We start from the raw sequence: 10,816 nt of genomic DNA, 5'->3' as shown, positions 1-10,816 counted from the left end.
TGTTTCTGGGTTTGTTTATTTTTTTTTTTTATGTTTATTTTTGAGAAAGAGGAAGACAGAGACAGAGTGCGAGTGGGGGAGGGGCAGAGAGAGAGGGAGACACAGAATCCTAAGCAGGCTCCAGGCTCTGAGTTATCAGCACAGAGCCCAATGTGGGGATCGGGCCCATGAACTGTGAGATCATGACCTGAGCCCAAGTCGGATGCTTAACCAACTGAGCCACCCAGGCACTCTTGCTTCTGGGTTTTCAATTCTATCTCATTTTTCAAGTTCTCTACCATTGCAGTAACACCACCTTATCACAATGACCATAATTTTTTAATAAGTAATGATATCTGATGACAGAATAAGACTTCCAATTTTAGTTCTTCTTCAAAATAACCTTAGCTGTTCATATCCCTTCCATGTTTATACTGTCAATATATACACTCATTACATTGAATTTATAGATCAATTTGGGAAAAATTGAACTTTTTGCAATATTAAGTAGTTTACAAACTATAGGAATGATCCCTGAAAGTATAGTCTTGCATTATTAAGTATTTTAAATCATGAACATGACACATAACTTCATTCAAATAGGTTTCTTTAATGTCCTTCAATCCTTCAAAAAAATTTTATAATCATACCCATGGAGTTCTTGCACATCTTTTGTTAGATTATTTTCCCAGGCTCATCATATATTGTGATGCTTTTTTTTTTTTTTTTTTTTTTTTTTTTTTTTCCAACGTTTTTTTATTTATTTTTGGGACAGAGAGAGACAGAGCATGAACGGGGGAGGGGCAGAGAGAGAGGGAGACACAGAATCGGAAACAGGCTCCAGGCTCTGAGCCATCAGCCCAGAGCCCGACGCGGGGCTCGAACCCACGGACCGCGAGATCGTGACCTGGCTGAAGTCGGACGCTTAACCGACTGCGCCACCCAGGCGCCCCTGTGATGCTTTTATATTACAAGGTATCCTTTTTCAAAATTTGTTTTCTGATTTTTCTATTATACAGAAATATACTTAATTTTTAGATATTGATTTTGTATTCAGCAATATTGATAAATTCTATTAATAGTCCTAACATTTTCTTTGTAGATTTAAAAACTTCCATATATACAATTAGATGGTCTCCAAGGAATAATATTCTTTTTTTTTTTTTAAAGTTTATTTATTTATTTTTTTTTTTTTAAACTTTTTTTTTTTCAACGTTTATTTATTTTTTGGGACAGAGAGAGACAGAGCATGAATGGGGGAGGGGCAGAGAGAGAGGGAGACACAGAATCGGAAACAGGCTCCAGGCTCTGAGCCATCAGCCCAGAGCCTGACGCGGGGCTCAAACTCACGGACCGTGAGATCGTGACCTGGCTGAAGTCGGACGCTTAACCGACTGCGCCACCCAGGCGCCCCTAAAGTTTATTTATTTTTGAGACAGAGAGAGACAGAGCATGAATGAGGGAGGGTCAGAGAGAGAGGGAGACACAGAATCCGAAACAGGCTCCAGGTTCTGAGCGGTCAGCACAGAGCCAGACGCGGGGCTCAAACTCACGGACCGCGAGATCATGACCTGAGCTGAAGTCAGACGCTTAACCAACTGAGCCACCCAGGTGCCCCTCCAAGGAATAATATTCTATCTTAATCTCTTATGCCTATGCCTCTTACTTCTTTGTCTTGCCCATTTTGCTGACTAGAACTGTCAGTATTTAATAAAAGTACTGAGTGTATGCCTCTTTGTTTTGTCTTGACTTCGATGGGAAATTTTTCAGTATTTATTAAATATGACTGTTCTAGGTTCTTTAATAGAGTTTTTTCAGGATAAGTAAATTCTAGTTTGATAATTATTTGTACACTGAAGGATTGTTACATTTTAGCAAATCTGTCTGTATTGATAAGAAAAGATTGTGATTTTTCTCTTTGAATTTATTAGCAGGTGAATTACATCAGTTGATTTTCTAACATTAAAACAACACTGGGGCATCTGGGTGGCTCAGTCAGTTGAGCGGTTGAGTGTCCATCTCACGGTTAGTGAATTCGGGCCCCTCATTGGGCTTTGTGTGGACAGCTCAGAGCCTGCAGCCTGCTTCGGATTCTGTGTCTCCCTCTCTCTCTGACCCTCTCCTACTCGCACTCTGTTTCTCTCTGCCTCTCAAAAATAAAGAAACGTAATAAAAAAAATTTTTTTAACAACACTACATTCTTGGGATTATACCTAACATATAATTTGTATATTGCTGGATTTGATCTAATGTTTAAAATACTTCCATATATGTTCAAAATAAGAATTGTGTTTTTGGTTCCAGAACAAGATGGTAGAGATTCACTTTTGCTCTTCTTTAAATACATCTAAGTACCTAGAAATTATACAATGATAAAAACACTGAAAACTTTGTAGAAGGTAAACCAGATAAGGAGTGATGAGGGAGCAGAGCATGGGACAGGCTGAGGGCAAAATACAAGCTAACACACACACACCTCACACCCCACACCCCACCCCCCACCCAGGTAGGGTGTATGTGACATTCCTCAGACACTCCTGGCTGTCTGGGGACAAAGGAAACAAATGGTTAAACTGAAGTCAGCGGCTTAACCAACTGAGCCACCCAGGCACCCAGGAACTCCCTACAGTCTTACTGTTAATGTTTTGCTAGAGGGAAAAACAATCTTAGCTTGACAATAGCTAGGCCTTCAGTAAGTCTTTAGCATGTGAAAGTCTCTTTGGAAACTCCCTCTTGATTTTATCTCCCCAGACTCCATAAAACTGTCACCCCCCACACTTGCAGTGCAACTCTTCCTGCCCATGGGTCCTGTCCCTGCTTTAATAAATCACCTTTTTTTGCACCAAAGACATCTTCAAGAATTCTTCCTTGGCCATCAGCTCTGAACCCCATGAACCCCACCATCACCCTAAAACCTCATCAAGGAGGACCTCAGGACTTGAGGAATGACAACACAGTAAATTCACTGTGTTGTTGTTTTAATCTCATATATACCCAGACTAAGTATCAGAGAGACTTAAACCCAGGAACACCAATGGGTGTTGTCCCAAAAGAGCTCCAAAGGACCAGGAAAGGCAAAGCCCAACAGAGACCTAGTGGGGAGCCCCATCCCCTACTCCAGCATCTAGATACTGGTGGGTCATCCACTCATCCCAGACCAATAGTAACAAAGTCCCAACCATGCCAGCCCCTGCTCTAAAATCGGGCACCAGCAGATGGTCCAATCTGTTAACAGCAGCAGCAATCACACTCCTCCACAATCTGAGCACCACAAAGTCAGATTGGCCTGTAGCAGCAAACATACCAAAGCCCCAGGCCGTTCCAGCCCCCCGTCCACAACTAGGGCACAGACAGGCAGACCTATATGCCCAGAGCAGCAGCAGAGAAGTCCAGACATGCTGACTCTTTGGCATATGAGTTATGCTGAGCTAAAGGCCATTAGAAACCAGCAAACACGAGAAAAGCCACAAGGCACAAATTGTGAGATCATGACCTGAGCCAAAGTCAGATGCTTAACCAACTGATCCACCCAGGCACCCCTGGCCAGTCTAATTTAAGAGGCCCCAACTGGGGATGCCTTGCTGGCTAAGTCCATAGAGCATGCAGCTCTTGATCTTGGAGTTGCAAATTCAAGCCCCATGTTGGGTGTACAGATTACTTAAAAATAAAATCTTTAAAAAGGTGAGGGAGCACAGCTGGAAGACCTAAGATAGGTAGGAGAAAGATTTTTGTTCCTCCCCTACAGCTCTCTATACCTACTGCAGGCAGCTCTGGCTGTGGCTTCATTTCTTCTGGGTCTCCAAACATGGCTGCTACAGTTTCTACTTCTATAGGAAGACCCCCGTCCATAGAGTATAGTATAGAAAAGTATACACCAGACATGTGTATAAAATAGCAGGACACATTTTATTCAAGCTACTGCAGTAGGAGAGAGAGACTTCAGTAAAAAACTGAGCTCAACTCCAAATACAGCAAAGATAGCTGGACATTTAGAGCCAACAAGCAGAGTGAAGGGGTCAGTGAATGGAAAAGTACTAAAAGGAACTTGATTAGAATCAAGAGTAGGGGGAATTCTTGTTCAACTGGACTAACAGGATTTTTGCTAAAGTCAGACCAAGGACTTAGATATCAAGGGTGAGGCATGAGGAATTTGATCAGATATCAAGGGTGGAGGGGAGTCTTACTGAACTGACCTGATAGGATTCCTGATAAAACTGGACTCAGCTGGCCAGACACAGGAAGAGGACTGAAGTTCATAACTGGACTCCAAAAACGTCACCTTTGTTCCTCCAGCTTTGGAGGGGTAGTTGCTTTATGTTGCTGCTGATCTCTGAGTTGCCAGAGTTTGATGAGTTTTTTAACTCCTCTATCACCTGCATAGTCAATTTACTGCAATAAATTCCTTCTATTTGTTAATGAAGTGTAACACACATACCCGAAAAAGTACAAAATCCTAAGCCTGATGAACTTTCAAGTGAACACACTCCCGTTTAATTATCAAGAATCAAACATGAGCGACACCCCAGGAGTCCTTGATTTGTCCTTTTGCAGTTACCACTCTGTCAAGATTATCCCTTTAATCTTATTTTATATTTCATATAAATAGAAAAATACAGTTTGTACTTTTTTATGTGGGACTTCCTTGGCTCAAACTTATCCCTATAAGATTTGTCAGTCGTGTCTACTTGTAAGTTGTTCATTCTAGTTGCTGTGTAGTTTGGTGTTGAAGAGAATATGCCATATAACCGTTCTATGGGTCATGAATGTTTGAGTAGTTTCCAGGTCTGGTCTTGAATCGTGCTGCTATAAACATCCTTATAGGTTTCATCTAGGGAGCAGACCATGCATTTCTCTTGTGTATATGTATCCAAGAGTGCAAATGCTAAATCACAGAGGTACTTCTGTGCACATTAGTATATGCTGCAGGTTTTGCCAAAGTGGCTGTGCCAGTTTACATTCCCACCAACAATGATGAGAGTTCTAATCACTCTCCAGCCTCACCAATTTTAGGTATTGCCTAAAATAGGCATTGCCTTGTTCATTTTAACCATTCTTGTGAGTATGTAGTTGCATTGCATAATGATTTAAATTTGCATTTCTCTCATAAGTAATGAAGTTGACCACCTATTTATATTCTCACTTTAAACATTTATCTTATCCTTTTAGTTTTGAGTATACATCATAATTGCTTTTTCTTGTTCAATTAGTGTACTAAAATGAGAAATAATGACTTTACTGCTGGTTTTTTTTTTTCTTTTTTCTTTCCTATCTCTTCTCTACTTCCAATACTAGTCAATGTTATCTTTTTAGCATATCTGCTATTTAAAATGCTTATAATTTTATTATTTGATTTGTCAGTCTTAAATTATATGCCCTGATTTCTAACTTTTTTTTTAATGTTATTTATTTTGAAAGAGAGAGAGAGACAGAGAGTGAGTGGGGGAGGGTCAGAGAGAGAGACACACACACACAATCCGAAGCAGGCTTCAGGCTCTGAGCTGTCAGCACAGAGTCCAACACGGGGCTTGAACCCATGAACCACGAGATCATGACCTAAGCCAAAGTCGGACGTTTAGCCAACTAGCCACCAAGGTGTCCCAATATATGCACTGACTCCTAGTGAACGTATATAAGGTAATTACTGAACTTACTCTACCTCAGAATTTATTCTACCCCATTCCCTTCCCCACCTATTTTTTTATAACTGTATTTTCAGGGTGTATACTATTTACATTCTTATCTATAATTCTACCCTTCATATTTCTTTTAGCTTCAGTTCTAGAGTTGAATATATTCAATGTTCCTTGCAAGTTCATTTTTTACATTTTCCTCAATCACATGTTGGATGGTTAAAATTTATCCTCTGTAAGTTTCCCTAAGAAAATTCGACAGCCATAGTATTTCTTGAAGTATTTCATGTTAAACCATCTTCTTTTAGGTTTGAAAAACAATATGATTGGATATAAAATCTTTGGTTTACATGCTTTCCTGCCATGTTACCTTGAAGATGCCACCCCAATAACTTACTGTGTCGATTATTGATAACCCAATTCACCATTCCACTGTCACCTCAGAGACCATTGCTTCATATAAATATGGTGGCTATTGACTCTCACTTGTTCAATTCCCTAATGAACCTGGTTCCAGGAAGTCTTCTACCAACAGGCCTATTGCCCCCAGCTGTTTCACTCATTACTAAAGAAGTTTGCAGTATTTGTACTTCTGAGCAGGCCTCTCAGCATCAAGACAGTGTTATTGCTGGAACATTCTAAGGTCTGCCCCCACTGGGCTTTTTTGAAATTCATTCCACTTCTTCATGTTCTTTCCTGAGGCTACTGCCAAACTCAATTGATTTTGAAAGCTTTACTTGTATTTTGGAGTATGCAGATTTTTTATGTCTCAGAGTTTCACTAAAAATGGAATTTGCAGGGTTGGTTTTATTCTCCCATTGCTTTTGTATTATTTTTAGTATTAAAAGGGTGAGTATGTGACTTAAATAGCCATGTTCATACCCAAAGCCCAGAAATAGAGATTTTGAAGGAAGCCAAAGGTCAGGTTTCAAAATAAAGGAGTGAGAAAAAGATAATCTTAATGTTCATCATCTTAACAACATGTTAGGGAAACTGTGTTCTATGAAAAGATGAGACTAATATCTTTAATAAAAAGTCAGTATGAGTTTTCTGGTGTCTTTGAAGGTAGCTTTTTGTGAAAAGATTATTCCAGGGGTCAATTTGGCTTTTAGTTCAGTATTTTTTTTATTACATTTGCAAATTCAAAACTTACCTCTTTCATAGACTTAAGTTTTTAAACCTTATTATACTATTTATAAATCCACAAATTTCAACAATTAAGGATTTTTAAGTACTTAGTTAATATTGTAATCATTTAAGCTGTTTTCATACATTCAATATATTCCATTTCCATTTTAAGTGTTTTAAGCATCTAATAAAAACAAGCTTTCAAAGCATGCCTATAATCTATAAATTCAATATTGTAAATTTTTATATATTTGAAATGTGAATCTTTAAGTTATATTAAATATACCAGGAAATTGCTCATTTAACACAGTTTCTTTATTCTTTCTTTTTTTTTCTTCAAGTTTTTATTTAAGTTCCATTTAGTTAACATACAATGTAATACTAGTTTCGGGTGTAGAATTTAGTGCTTCATCACTTACATACAACATTCAGTGCTCATCACAACAAGTGCCCTCCTTAATTCCTATCAGCTATTTCACCCATCCCCCCACCCACTTCCCCTCCAGCAATCATGTTTGTTCTCTATAGTTAACAGAGAACAAACTATATAGTTATGCTATAAGTTATGGTTTTTAACTCTTAACTATAGAGTTTTCTGGTTTGTCTCTCTCTCTTTTTTTTTCATTTACACATTTTAAAGTGTAATCCCAAGGCTAGTATACCAAATTACTCTCTAAAGTACCAAATAAGTTATTAAAATGCTGCATATGTACAGATAGTTTCTAAACTTAAAACAAAAATATTGATAGTACTGGTTTAATTTACTTTACCCCCTCTGTATTTAATTCTAAATATAAATGGGCAACTCTGTACACACTAATGAGATATACCATTGGTATTATCATCATGCCTGGCTGAGATTGTATATCAACCAGATATTTAATTGGAACAGGAGATGCAAAGCTGCCAATATTGGGCAAATTTGCCCACATTCTAGATTGCATTTTGAATTCCTTCCTACAGTCTCTAAATCAACAGAAACTTTTTTTAATTTAATTTTTATTTTTTAGAGAGAGAGAGAGAGAGAGAGAGACTGCATACAAACATGTCAGGGTGAAGGGCAGAGGGGGAAAGAGAGAATCTTAAGCAGACTCCATGCTGAGTATGGAGCCTGACACGGAAATCAATCCCATGACCCTGGGATCATGACCTAAGCCAAAATCAAGAGTCAGACACCCAACCAACTGAGCTACCCAGGCACCCCATCTAAGTCAACAGACACTTAGACATATGTCATTTGGATGGGGTAATCTACAGCCCTGACCCCAAGATTCACTTACTTACATTACCTAATCACAAGGTCAGATTTGTCTGTAGCTTCCACCAACATTGCTAATGTAAACTTGCTTGGGTTCAACTAACCTAGTCTAATATTTTATTCCATTCTGAATGATTTTCCATGTCATTTCTATCTGATAAGGGAACATTTTTAGGTATTTAAAAGACATTGGAATGATGATGCAAATTTCTTATGTCTATGCATGACTTTTTTTTCACAAATCTAATGATATTCTAATGACACGAATTAAAAATGACTATAAGGTTATGCTTAGCAGTCAGAATTGTATAAGGAAGAAGAAAATAGACAAGTTAAAAGCCAAATTTGAGGTAGAAATTATTGCTGTCTATGCTATTATTCCTATGAGTCCTGGGAAATTACAAGGCAGAGACAAGTTATTATTGACCATTTTTACAGATATACTTAATTTTACTGCCTTTGTGTTTCCTTCATTTCTTACTCTTACTTATTGTAATCTTTCCATTCCACTCAAAGTGTCATCTTTAGCATTTCTTGTAGGGCTAGTTTAGTTGTGATGAATTCCTTTAAATTTTGTTTGGGGAAATTCTTTATCTCTCCTTCTATTTTAAATGACAGACTTGCTGGATAGAGTATTCTTGGCTGCAGATCTTTCCCTTTCAGCACTTATATCATACCACTCCCTTCAGGCCTGCAAAGTTTCTGCTGAAAAATTTGCTGGTAGCCTTATGAGGTTTCCTTTGTATGTAACCATTTTCTTTCTACTTGCTGCTTTTAACATTCTCTTTATCATTGCTTTTTGTCATTTTAATGACTATGTATCTTGATGTGGACCTCCTTGGGCTCACTCCCTGTAATGTGAATGTTATCATGCTTGGTGGTGTTGCTGAGTTCCCTAAGTCTGTTTTCACTTATTATTATTATGTTTTCCTCTTCTGTTCATCTTGATATTTTTCATTACTTTCTCCTCCAGGTCATTGATCATTCTGCTTATTCTAGTCTGCTATTTATTCCCTCTAGTTTATTTTTAATTGCAGTGATTGAGTTCTTCATCTCTGATTGACTCTTTATGTCTTCTATCTTTGTTTAGGGTCTCACTGATGTCCTCTACTCACTTCTCAAATCCAGTGAGCATCTCTATGACCATCACTTTAAGTTCTCTACCAGGCATATTACTTATCTCCATTTTGTTTAGCTCTCTCACTGTGATTTTTGTCCTATTCTTTCATCTGAGACATATTCCTCTGTCTCCTCATTTTGTCTAACTCTCTGTGTCTGTTTCTATGTGTTAGGAAAGTCAGCTACTTATTGCACTCTTAAAAGTAGTGTCCTTATGAAGAAGAGGTCCTGTAGTGCTTAACGTCCTCTATTCATCAGTACCTGGCACTTCAAGGGTGCCTCCTATGTGTGTTGCATGCACCCTACTGCTTCAGCTAAGCCATTTTTGCCTTCAGTCTATTCATCTGTGATGGCTGTCTTTGCCTGTTGTGGACAGTTTGGTTCCTGTGTTGTTAGTGGGCCAGTTTGGAGCTACCTTGGTCTTGAGGTGGGCTAGACCAGGCATTTTCCAGAGTTGCAGTAACACCAAACTGCATCGCACCTTCCCTGTGTTGTCCCCTGAAAATGTTTCATTGGTGGCTGGTGCCTACAGTCAGATGAGATGTCTGCCCTCAGCCCACTGCTGGGGCCACAGTCAAACTGGGGTGTGTGGATATCTTCTATGTCCCCGGGCAAGAATGACTTTGGAGTGGTGCTAGACCCTGTTGGGGCTTCTTGCACCCTGCCAGGCTTGTCACACCACTTTGGATGGGATCCAGCCAAGGATGTGTTAGAGGAGCTGTGTACACAGGAGAACATGGGGTGATGTGCATGGTGACAGCAAGGTCTGGGCCAGTCTGCTGCAAGATGGGGCCTGCAGCCACCCAACACTCCTGACAAGGATGCGTGTTGTAGGGGATGGATCCACAGAAGAGTATGGGGACAGAATTCATGGTGTTTGCAAAGTTTACATAATCTGCTGTGGGAGGAGACCTGGAGCTGAGGCTTGGCTGGAGGAGATGCATCTAGAGGAGAATGTGTGAGTGGCGCATACTGTTAGCAAGTTAGGGAGCAAATATTGCCTACTGGCACTGTCCTAGCTCCCATAGTTGTCTCCTATCTAGGCTGGAGGGTGGGGAAGGGAAATGATGCCCACCAGCATCTTTGTTCATGGAGAAGTCTTCCAGTGATCTCTTCCCCTCCAGCACTTGCTGAGATTAGCAAACAAATCTCCCTCCAGCATACTCCAGTATTTTTCAAACTGCTGCTTCTATACTGTATCTCAGCAGGACTGTTTATTATGTTGTCTCTTTAAGGCAGGGATTCAGTTTCCTATCACCCTCTGGTTCCCAAAACTGAGACCACTGAGTTTTAAATTTCCAAGTGTTACATCCCACCAATTGTAACAACTCACAAAATTACACCCTTCTGGTTTTCAAAGTCAGCGTGTTTCTTTCCCCTCTCTGTGCCCCCAACATCCTTTCCTCCCATGGACACCCCTGCATATCCATTTAGTTCCCAACCTCGTCTCCACCCTTCCTACCCTCTTCATTATGGCTTCATCTCTACATTTAGCTGTGGAGTCTGTTCTACCAGGCTTCAGGTCATTTTCTGGGGTATGTATACTGATGTAGGTGTTATCTAGGTGTATACACGGGATGAGATGACCTTGAGATTCTCCTATTCTGTCATCTTCCCTGGAAGTCTAACATTGATCATTTTTTTGAGACCAACAATATATGAGAACAGAAAGGTAGGATTTTTATTTCCCAAGCTACAGTAA

General features: G+C 39.5%; 1 pseudogene; it reads right to left on the bottom strand.

The window, feature by feature from the left end:
• Positions 1-449: 449 nt before the first annotated feature.
• LOC112867123 (small nucleolar RNA U3) lies at positions 450-529 on the bottom strand (annotated as a pseudogene).
• Positions 530-10,816: the final 10,287 nt, after the last annotated feature.

The sequence above is a fragment of the Puma concolor genome, chromosome A2, assembly GCF_028749965.1.
Source record: "Puma concolor isolate L17-30 chromosome A2, mPumCon1.1.hap2, whole genome shotgun sequence".
In the NCBI taxonomy this organism is placed as follows: Eukaryota; Metazoa; Chordata; class Mammalia; order Carnivora; family Felidae; genus Puma; species Puma concolor.
The sequence above is the reverse complement of the archived record's forward strand: the minus strand, read 5'-3'. Positions and strand labels throughout refer to the sequence as shown.